Source organism: Equus przewalskii, chromosome 19 (genome assembly GCF_037783145.1).
Source record: "Equus przewalskii isolate Varuska chromosome 19, EquPr2, whole genome shotgun sequence".
Taxonomy (NCBI): Eukaryota; Metazoa; Chordata; class Mammalia; order Perissodactyla; family Equidae; genus Equus; species Equus przewalskii.
Genome location: NC_091849.1, coordinates 27754609 through 27765933, shown reverse-complemented (window position 1 = coordinate 27765933; position 11325 = coordinate 27754609). Strand labels below are relative to the sequence as shown.

The 11325-nt window shown below is 36.9% G+C and overlaps 1 non-coding gene across 1 annotated transcript; it reads left to right on the top strand.

The window, feature by feature from the left end:
- The first annotated feature begins 192 nt into the window (after nt 1-192).
- TRNAT-CGU (transfer RNA threonine (anticodon CGU)) lies at nt 193-266 on the top strand. The gene has a single exon. It is a non-coding gene; the product is annotated as a tRNA-Thr (tRNA).
- Nucleotides 267-11325: the final 11059 nt, after the last annotated feature.

The window sequence follows — 11325 nt, the reverse complement described above, 5'->3', positions numbered from 1 at the left end:
CTAACGCTGCACCTGCCTGATACTTTTTCTTTTGTCTTTTTCTGTCTCCAGCGCATCCTGAGTAAGTGAAGCATCTCCCTGGAGTCGGCATGTTTTCTAAAGATAACAGATAACACTGTGTAGTATAAACTCATTTTTTCACCCAGTCGAAGTAAAATGAGATAGACTCAGTTCAATCCCGTGGTTTCAGGTGGCTCTATGGCTTAGTTGGTTAAAGCGCCTGTCTCGTAAACAGGAGATCCTGGGTTCGACTCCCAGTAGGGCCTTGTGTTTTCCCAGGAAATCAACCCGTTCTGAAGACCATTTTGTTAGCGAGTTAACCGTGTCTTCTTACTGATCCCCGGAAAGTCTCAGGAAACTTACAGCGGTGGAGCCCAACCGGATACATTGCAAATTGCTTGATTGCAACCTGCTCAGATTCTTTTGAAAAGAAGTAGATTCTTAAGGAAACGGCGATTCAAATGCAAACCACCACCAGAGAATAGTGCATGTGACCTTACCTCAATCACGTTTCACATAAATTTTGCCTTAAACTGTAGCAAAATGTTTTTGAGCACCTACAATGTGTTACAGTTTAAAGCATCCTGACAGGTAGATATGTATAATCTCTATAGATTCTAACAGTCTCCAACTCTGTAATTGATTTCACAAAATTAGGTAAATTAATGAACTATGAATCCACTAATACCTACAAAGGAAAATTAAGATGTTTGCAGGCGAATGCTTGCCATTTTGAAGGGGCGGTGAGGAAGAACAATTACATTCCCATTTAATCCTGTTAAGGAAAAAACTGGAAAGCTTAAGGAATGATGATCAACCAGGAACTAGAATGTTCTTGACATGAGCACTCCCAGAGCCAGGACAAAGTTGCCGTGAGAAAAAAGCAGTTAGGAGAATTCTGCCAGATATCTAAAGCAATTTAGTTTCAGCCCTAGATATTTATTTATTCTATGTCTTTTTGTCTCTCATTCATTCATCCATTAATCCAGCAATATTAACTGCTGGTCTTTTATGTGCCAGGCATATTTCTTGTGCCTTTGACCACTTTCACCCATTTCACCCACCCCCCATCCATGCCTCTGGTAACCACCTCAGGCATATTTCTAAGGGCAGGAAATATAACAGTGATCAAAGCTAACAAAAATGACTACTCTCATGGATCTTACATTCTGGTGGAGGTGACACAGAAAATAAAGAAATGAATATGCAAAATAAGCAAGCGTATGAGATACTGATGAAGTCTACAGAGAAAAATAGAGCAAGGAAAGAGTATGGGGAGTGTATAGGGTGGGGCAGAGTAATCAGAGAGCATCAGCCTGTCTCTTGGATAAAATCACTGGCAAATGTTTCAAAATTATTTTTTTCACTTTTTAATGAGAAATAGTCACAAAGTGGCTACTACATTAATCTAAGTACCATGAATGGCAGGATTAAATAATCAGAAAATTGTCCCCCAACTATGCCTGGACCTCACCTCTGTTCATTTTAATTAGGACTCTTGAACTAGGTTACACTGCCTGTATTCAAACTTCAGCTACTCCACTAGCTGAGGGACCTTTGGCAACTTACTTTACCTCAATGGGCATCACTTTCCTCATATGTGAAAAGGAAATAGTGAGAGACCTCCCTAATAGAGTCAATGGGAGGACTTAATGAGCAATTTCACATAAAATATTTTTAAAGGATATCTGGCACATAAATAAGCAATCAATAAAGTACACTATATTGTTGTGCTAATCATTGTTTGTATTTATTGAATAATTGCTTGGGGTCAAATGTAAAACTCTTGCAACAATATTCTGAGGTATTATTCTAAACTTACAGATAAGAGTTCCAAGCATGTTTGGGGTTGAATTCTGTCCCCTGAAAATATATGCTGAAGTCCTACCCCTTAGTACCTGTAAATGTGACCTTGTTTGGAAATAGCGCCTTTGCAGATGTAATCAAGTTATAATAAGATCATGCCAGATTAAGATGGGCCATAATTCAGTGAATGGTGTCTTTAGAAGACGAAGGAGAGAGAGACTTGGAGACAGAGACACAGACACACAGGGAAGAAGGCCATGTGAAGACAGAGGCAGAGGTTGCAGTTATTGGCCACAAGCTAAGAACACCAAGGATTGCCAGCAACCACTAGAAGCTGAAAGAGGCAAGGAAGGATTCCTTCCTAGAACCTTTAAAAGGAGTATGACCCTGCCCACAACTTGATTTCAGATTTCTGTGTCCAGAACTGTTAAAGAGTATATTTCTGTTGTTTTAAGGCACCCAGTTTGTGGTAATTTGTTATGGCAGCCCTAGGAAACTAACACAAAGCATTAAAACAAAATTAGTAATTTATACTAGCAAATAATAAAATCTATTATTTTTCCTAAATTAATACATGACATACGGGATATTTACACTTCAGCTTAAAATTACAAACCTGAATATCTTTAACTTACATAGTTGTTTTACTCTAGTACATGATCTGGGTACCCCTCCTCAATTTTTTTCCTCTTCTCATTTGTTTTAACAGGCCCCTACATCCATCCTCCCAATGACTTATCCCTGTGACCTTCCCGGTGAATTTCCCTAGACTGTTTTGAGACCTCTAATAGATTATACCACCACCCCATCCCCAGCTATAGCCAATAACTAACTGATGGGAGGGAAGGATACAAAATTCCGAACCCCTTAACTCATTGCCCACCCTGCTCTGTGATTTATGCTCCAGGGCCTACTGTCCCATGGGTCAGTCAAGGCTAGACCTTACCCAAGAATACATCTTTGCTTTGTTACTTTCCCTTCCCCATTGTGAGGACCACTCCCGCAATAAGTCACATACTCCTGAATCCCTGGCTCAGGGTATGATTTAGGGACTTAAGAAACTTGCTTGGAAGTCTTTTTACTGGTCCTCCATATTCACTCAATTGAACAAAATTTTCCCATGGAAAAGTTCAACCCAAGAGCTTTAGATGTGAGGAGGGTATTCACATTGTGCATCAGATACTGATAATGAAAACTTTTGAAAATCCAAAGTGGGGCAAGTGAAGGATATCAAGAAAACTGGTGGCTGACTGATCTTTATTGTTGAACTCTTATAATTCTGTTTACTTTCAGTGTCTTTTTTTTCCTTTGAATCAGAAAAATAATTCCAGGGGCCAGCCCAGTGGTGCAGCAGTTAAGTTTGCACGTTCTGCTTTGGCAGCCTCAGGGTCTGCAAGTTTGGATCCCGGGTGTGGACACGGCACCACTTGGCAAGCCATGCTGTGGTAGGCGTCCCACATGTAAAGTAGAGGAAGATGGGCATGAATGTTAGCTCAGGGCCAGTCTTCCTCAGCAAAAAGAAGAGGATTGGCAGCAGATGTTAGCTCAGGGCTAATCATCCTCCAGAAAAAAAAGAAAGAAAAAGAAAAATAGTTCTATTTGCAAGTCGTTATTCAGGATTCCTCCTCATTATTGAAACTTTATAAAGTTCATGGCCCTGTAGAGCATTTAATAAAGTGCATATATGTCATGAGAGAATATGAGCCCTCAAGTTATAATATACTAGAAGAGATAACAGTTTTAGAAAAATATGGCCTACATTGCACAGTCATAAATTATTAGTTCTATAGATATGACATAGAAACAATGCTATTCCTTCAAATGAAATGATTTAACCAAATGGAGGAAGCCCATACATCAGAAGTGAGCCTGCCAAAATTGCTGAGAGATGAAGGGGAGATTGGGATAAATAGGAAAGGAATTATTATCAAAGCTCCTAACATATTAGATTTGTTACTTTGGCAGTAAAAGGGTAGAAATAAAAGAGAGAGATAGACACTCACTCTCTGGAGATTAAAATACAGAGTCAGAGATGAAAAATTCACAGAATGGGATTGAGAGCAATTTATACTTTGCAAAATAAAGGCTTGTGAACTAGAAGACACAACAATGGAAACTAACCAAAATGAAACACAGAAAGAAAAGAAGACTAAGTGGCATATCATTCTGCAGCCTATGAAATTTGAGTGTCAAAAGGATAGAAGAAAGAGAGATAGATAAAATACTGAATGGCTGGAATTTTCATTTTGCTGAAACTTATAAACTTTCAAATCCAAAAAGCTCAATGAATCCTAAGCAAGAGAAATAGGAAGAAAACTACTCCAAGACAATGATGGAAAACATCTCATCAGAAACAATGCAATCCAGAACACAGTACAGCAATATCTTTAAAGCACTAAAAGAAAAAAAGAATCAATATGAAATTCTTTGACTAGAAGAAGGATCTTTCAAAAACAAAGGCAAAGGGGGTAGTGATGTCAGCATCATGGTGGAGAGAACTTGCCCGGGACTTTCTCCCCTCCAACATACAACAAAAAGGGACATCCATACTCCAACAGAAGACATCCTAACAACACAAAAACCTCAGAGAGACACACAGTCACACGATGGAGGGCGGAGAGGCTGGAGCCCCCAGCAGAGGAGCTGGAACTGGGTAAGAGAAAACTTTGCTCCCTCCCCTAAATACTGCAATTGCTGCCACGGGAGGATCCATGAGGAAAGGAATGGGGGAGGGGTCACGCAACTGTGGGATCACCCAGGACTCCCTAGGGCCCTTGCAGCCTAGAGGGAAGCCCCCTAATGGGGCAAAAGCTTTCGTAAAGGGTGACCTACCCAGCCAAGACCCCAGGAGACAGCACGCCTCCTCCCCACCCACTCAGCGTGGCCCCAGCTCCTGGGGTCTCGGCTCAAGGAAGAGGGCTCAGAATACATGGCTCTCGACCCCCATCCAGTGGTGATAGCCTGTAACAGCAACCGAATAATATCAGAATGAGAAAGACCCGACCTTCCAATATCAGACACTACATTAAGTCTCCAGACCAGAGAAAAAATGACAAGCACCCAGAACTCAGTCCTGAGGACACAGAAATATGTAAGCTAAATGACAATGAATTCAAAATAGCTATCATCAAAAAACTAAACAAAGTAAAAGAGAATGTAGAGAAACAATTCAAACAGTTCAGGAGCTACTTCACAAAAGAGATTGAAACTATAAAGAAGAATCAATCAGAAATATTAGAGATGAAAGACACAATGGAAGAGATAAAACAAAATATGGATTCCCTGAATGCTCGAGTGGATATCCTAGAGGAGCAAATCAGCATAATCGAAGATAGACATGTTGAAATGCTCCAGACAGAGGAGGAGAGAGAACTAAGACTAAAAAGAAATGAAGAAAGTCTCCAAGAGATATCCGACTCAATGAGGAAATGCAACATAAGAGTTATAGATATTCAAGAAGGTGAAGAGAAGGAGAACAGAGCAGAAAGTGTGTTCAAAGAAATAATAGCAGAAAACTTCCAAAATCTAGAGAAAGAGAGGGAAATTTGTGTGGAAGAAGCTTCCAGATCTCCTAGACTTGTCAATGTAAAAACACCTACTGCAAGGCATATAGTAGTAAGACTGGCAAAAATGAATGACAAAGAAAGACTACTCAGGGCAGCAAGGCAGAAGTAAATAACCTACGAAGAAACCCCTATCAGGCTTTCACTACATTTCTCTGCAGAAACCTTACAAGCTAGGAGAGAGTGGAATGACATATTTAAAACTTTTTTTTTTTAAAGATTTAATTTCTTTCCTTTTTCTCCCCAAAGCCACCCGTACATATTTGTATGTTCTTAGTTGTGGGTCCTTCTAGTTGTGGGGTGTGAGATGCCACCTCAGCATGGCTTGAGGAGCAGTGCCATGTCCACGCCCAGGATTCAAACCGATGAAACACTGGGCTGCCTGCAGTGGAGCATGCTAACTTAACCACTTGGCCACGGGGCTGGCCCCTTAAAACTTTAAAACACAAGACTCTTCAGCCAAGAATACTCTATCCAGCAAAAATATCCTTCAGATGTGAAGGAGAAATTAAATCTTTCCCAGACAGACAAAAGCTAAGGGACTTTGTAGCCACAAGACACCACCTACAAGAAATCCTCAAGAAGGCCCTCATACCTGAAAAAAGAAAAAAGAGAGAAAGGGGTCACAAAACACAGAGTAAGGAGATAAATAGGTAGACAGAATCAGAATAGGATAGCAAATATTCAACTGTAGCGTTAGGACAAAGGGAAGGAAAACACCAAAAACAAAGACAATCTTGTCACTTTAACCACAAACTCACAACACAAGTTGGAATAAGATATGAGAAAAACAACTTAGGAGGGGAGGAGGAAACGGACTGAATTGGTTTAGACTAAGGAAATAGGAGGGCATCAGGAAATGGACTATCTTATACACAAGGTTCTGAATACAAACTTCAGGATAACACTAAACAAAAAATCAGAACAGAGACACAAAAAAATAAATAAGGAAAAAAACAAAGAAATGCATCATAAAAAGCTACATAATTCAATGGGTAGACCAAAACACAAGGATGAGAAACAAAACAAATACAGGAAAACAGGCAAACGAGTGATATGACAGCATTAAGCCCTCATACATCACTAATCACCTTAAACGTAAATGATTGAATTCTCCAATAAAAAGACACAGAGTGGCAAGACGGATTAAAGAACAAGACCCAACAATTTGCTGCCTCCAGGAAACACATCTCAGTTCCAGTGACAAACACAGGCTCAGAGTGGAGGGATGGAAGATGATACTCCAAGCTAATGGCAAACAAAAGAAAGCAGGTGTCACAATACTTATATCAGACAAAGTAGACTTCAAGATAAGACAGGTAAAGATAGACAAAGAGGGGCGGTATATAATGATCAAAGGGACATTCCATCAAGAAGACACCATACTTATAAATATCGATGCACCCAACACAGGAGCACCAAAGTTCATAAAGCAACTATTAACAAACCTAAAAGAAGATATTAAAAATAACACAATAATAGTAGGGGACCTCAACACCCCACTCACATAAATGGATAGATCATCCAGACAGAAAATCAACAAGAAAACAGTGGAATTAAATGAAAAGCTAAACCAGGTGGACTTAGACATATATAGAACATTCCATCCAAAAACAGCAGAATACACATTCTTCTCAAGTGCACACGGAGCATTCTCAAGGATTTGTGTCTCAACAAGGCTGTATCTCCTTTAAAAAATGAAAAAAAATTAACAAAGATGTGAATAATTATGTACGATTTTGCCATGTGAAGCAAACATGATAATATCTAAAAGGATTTCCAAAAGAAGATACATTTACAATATACATGTCAATTTTATATAGGTCAGGAGAAATGCAAATGAATTTAAAATGTACTAGGGTCCTTTTACTATCCAGAGGAAAGAAAAAGATACTAAATTTAAAGTTTAACAAGTAAAGTACACTTGTTCTGATTTGTAGGGTAACCACAATGTACTTTAAAACAGGTGGAAGGAAAAAGGAATCCTTTTAAAAATTAAGTGAAAGCCAATAGGAAACAAAAAACAGATGGCTCAAAAAGTCCCATTCCATTAGCAATTACATTAACCAAAACATAAAAATTTTCTTATACAAGACACTAATTAAGTTAATAAAAATTCAGTAAAATGATGTTTCCAAGAGACTCATCTAAAACTTAAGAACACAGAAAGATTTAAAGAAAATAGATGCCAAAGTTAAACCCTAAAAACATTGACCAAAATGAATCTGGTATACTTATATTAATATCAGATAAAATGGAATTTAGTGCAGCAACATTACTAGACATAGAGAGAGACACTTCAAAATGATAAAAGCTTCAATTCAGAAAGAAAGTAAAAATTTTATGTTTGTATATGCCTAATTATATAACCTCAAAATATATAAAGTGAAAATTCTCAGTACTATACAGAGAATAGATAAATCCACAATCAGGTTAAGAGATTTAGTCATGTTTCAATAATTAATGCAAGCAAAAAGTAAATTCAATAACAAAGAGAAAAAATTAGTAATTTAAAATCTGACATAAGGGACCTATAGAAAATACCAAATCCAACATTGCAAAGTACAAAATATTTTAAAGCATACATATAGAATTTAGAAAAATTGAACATATAATGTCATAAAACAAGCCTCAATCCATTTCAAAGAAGTGAAACAACATAGAAGATGTTCTTTGAACACAATGCCACAATTCAATGAAAGTAGGTATTAAGAATTAATACCGTGGCTGAGTGGTTAAGTTCACGTGCTCCACTGCAGTGGCCCAGGGTTCAGATCCTGGGCATGGACATGGTGCCACTCGTTAGGCCACTTTGAGGTGGCGTCCCACATCCCACAACTAGAAGGACCTGCAACTAAGATATACAACTATGTACGGGGGGTTTGGGAAGATAAAGCAGAAAAAAAAAAAAAAACATTGGCAACAGTTGTTAGCTCAGGTGCCAATCTTTGGGGGAAAAAAAAGAACACGCTCTGCTTCAGCAGTTCGGATCCTGGGCACCGATGTGGCACTGCTCATCAGGCCACGCTGAGGTGGAGTCCCACATAGCACAACCAGAGGTACTCACAACTAGAATCTACAACTATGTACTGGGGGGCTTTAGGGAGAAGAATAAAAAAAAAAAAGAAGAAGAAGATTGGCAACAGTTGTTACCTCAAGTCTCAATGTTTAAAAAAAAAGAATTATAAAAAGATAACTAGAAAATCTCTTTATCAAAATTGAGACATGTACTTCAAAAACATCTATGAGTCAAAGAATAAATCACTAGAAAGTATTTTGAATTGAAAAATAATAAAAATGATACTTATCAAAATTGTATTCTGTTGCAAATTTTGAGCTATTATTAACAAAACTGCTGTAAATCTTGTACATAACTTTTTGGGCATATATACACTAGTTTCTCTTGGCTATGACAAAGTACATAGTGGGACTGCTGCATCATAAGAGAATTATATGTGTGGCTTTATTAGAAAGTACAAAACTATTTTCCAAAGAAGTCGCACCATCTTATACTTCTATCAGCAACATATGACCATTTCAATTGTTCCACAGCCTCAGGAAGTCATGGAATTATCATTCTTTTTCATTTTAGCCATCCTAGTGTCTAGTGATATCTTGTTCTGGTTTTAATTTGCATTTTGCTTGACTATTACTACATAACAAACTATCCCTAAATGATGCCTTTTAAAAAATAATCATCACTTACTTAATTTGCTCCATGAGTCAAGCTGCTTATCATGTTATCACATGCACGGGGCCTTGACTGGGAAGATGCAAACAACTGGGCCCTAGAAATCCTGAATTTCCTCAAGTCTCTCTCCATCTCTGTCTCTGTCTTTCTCTCCCTCTCTAAATCAATAAATTTCTAGCCATAGTCTTCATGAAAAAAAGAGAGAGGAGATGCAAAGGGATTTCACTAGAGATTCTACAAATATTGAAATGATATAGGGGGGTGTTATGAATAACCTTGAAAACTTAAATGAAATGGAAAAATTCCTTGAAAGACACAAATTACCAAAAGCTTTTTCAAGAAAAAATAGATAACTCAAATATCCCTACATCTATGAAAGAAATTGAATTCATACTTTATTATTTTCTCACCAAAAGAAAGTTGGGCCTAGATGGCTTCAGGGTGAATTCTACCAATTATTTAAAGAATAAGTAATACCAATTTTATACAAATTCTTTCAAGAAGTAAAAGAGGAGGGCACACATCTAAACTCACTTTATGAGGCCAGCATTCCCTTAATATCAAAACCAGACAAAGACATTACAAGGAAAGAAACTACAGACCAATGTTCCTCATAAAAAAAAAAAAATCCTTAATAATACTAGCAAATCAAATCCAGCGTTTATAAAATGATAGTGCAAGATGACCAAGCAGGATATTCTTGGGATAAACTCCAGGAATAAACTCCAGGAATTCAAGGTTAGTGTAATATTCAAAAACCAATTAATGTTGGTTAATCATACTAACAATTAAAAATAAAGCCATATAATTATCTCAAAGCACACTTGCATTTCACAAAATGCAACATCTACTCATAATACATAAAAACTTTCAGCAAATTAGGAACAGAAGAGAACATCCTTAATTTTATAAAGGACATAGAAAGAAAACGTACGACTGTCATTATATATTATGGTGAAAATGGAATGTTTCCCCATAAAATGAAGAATACGGCAAGCATGTTCACTCTCATCATTTCTATTCAACATTGTTCTGGAAGTCTTAGCCAGTACGAATAAAGCAAGAAAAAATAATGAAAGGCATAAATTGTCTAAAGGAAGAAGTAAAATAAAATTGTCTCTATTTTCAGATGATCAGCTACATGGAAAACCCAAAATATCTATAAAAAACTGGTAGAAATAATAAGTGAGTTTATCAAGAGCACAGACTACAAGGTCAATTTTTTAAAAACGTAATTCCTTACAACAGCAAAGAAAAATTGAAAAATTTTTAAAGACATTTACAAGAGCATCAAAACTATGAAATACTTGAGGATAAATTTTAAAATATGTGCAGGATGTGTACACTGAAAACTGCAAAAGTTAGCTGAGAGAAATTAATTAAGACTTGAGTAAATGAGGGAAATACCATCTTCACGAATCAGAAGACTCAACATTGTAAAGACAGCAACTCCCTCCAAATTGGTCTAAAGATTCAACACAAGCAAAGTAAAATCCCAGTAGTCTTCCTTAAAATAGAAATTGACAATCTGAGTTTAAGATTTATATGGCAAAGCAAAGGATCTAGAGCAGCCAAAACAATTTTGGCTACCTGATTTCAAGGCTTAGAATAAACCTACAGTAATTAAGAAAGTAAAGTATTAGTGAAAGGGTAAACCATCCAGTTATCAATTGATTTTTAAAAGAGGGCCAAGGTAATACAATGGGGAAAATAAAATCTTTTCAACAAATTGTGCTGGAACAATAGGATGTTCATATGATTAAAAGGCAGCTTAACGTCACACTTCATTTAAAAGAACTCTTAATAGATCATGACTCATATACAAGAGCTAAAATTATAAAACTTTCAGCAGAAAACAAGAAAAAGAAACATCATGACTGTTTTGGGGAAAGTTGTGTTGGATGGGGCACAAAAAGCAGGAAGACACACACACAAATCAATAAATCAGACTTCAACAAAGTTGAAAACATCTACTCTTTGAAGATTTCATTAAGAAAATGACAAAGCAAGCCACAAACTACAAGAATATTTGGGGAAAAAATATATATAAGGAAATTGTATCCAGAATATATAATGAACTCAAGTCGATAATAAGATAGCCTACCCAATAAAAATCAAGGGAAAACTTTTATATACACTTCACCAAAGAAGATATATGTGTAGTAAGCAAGCTCAACATCAATAGTCATTAGAGAAATACAAGCTAAAATCACAATGAGACACCAATACAGACCCACTAGAAAGGCTAATTTTTTTTAACTGGCA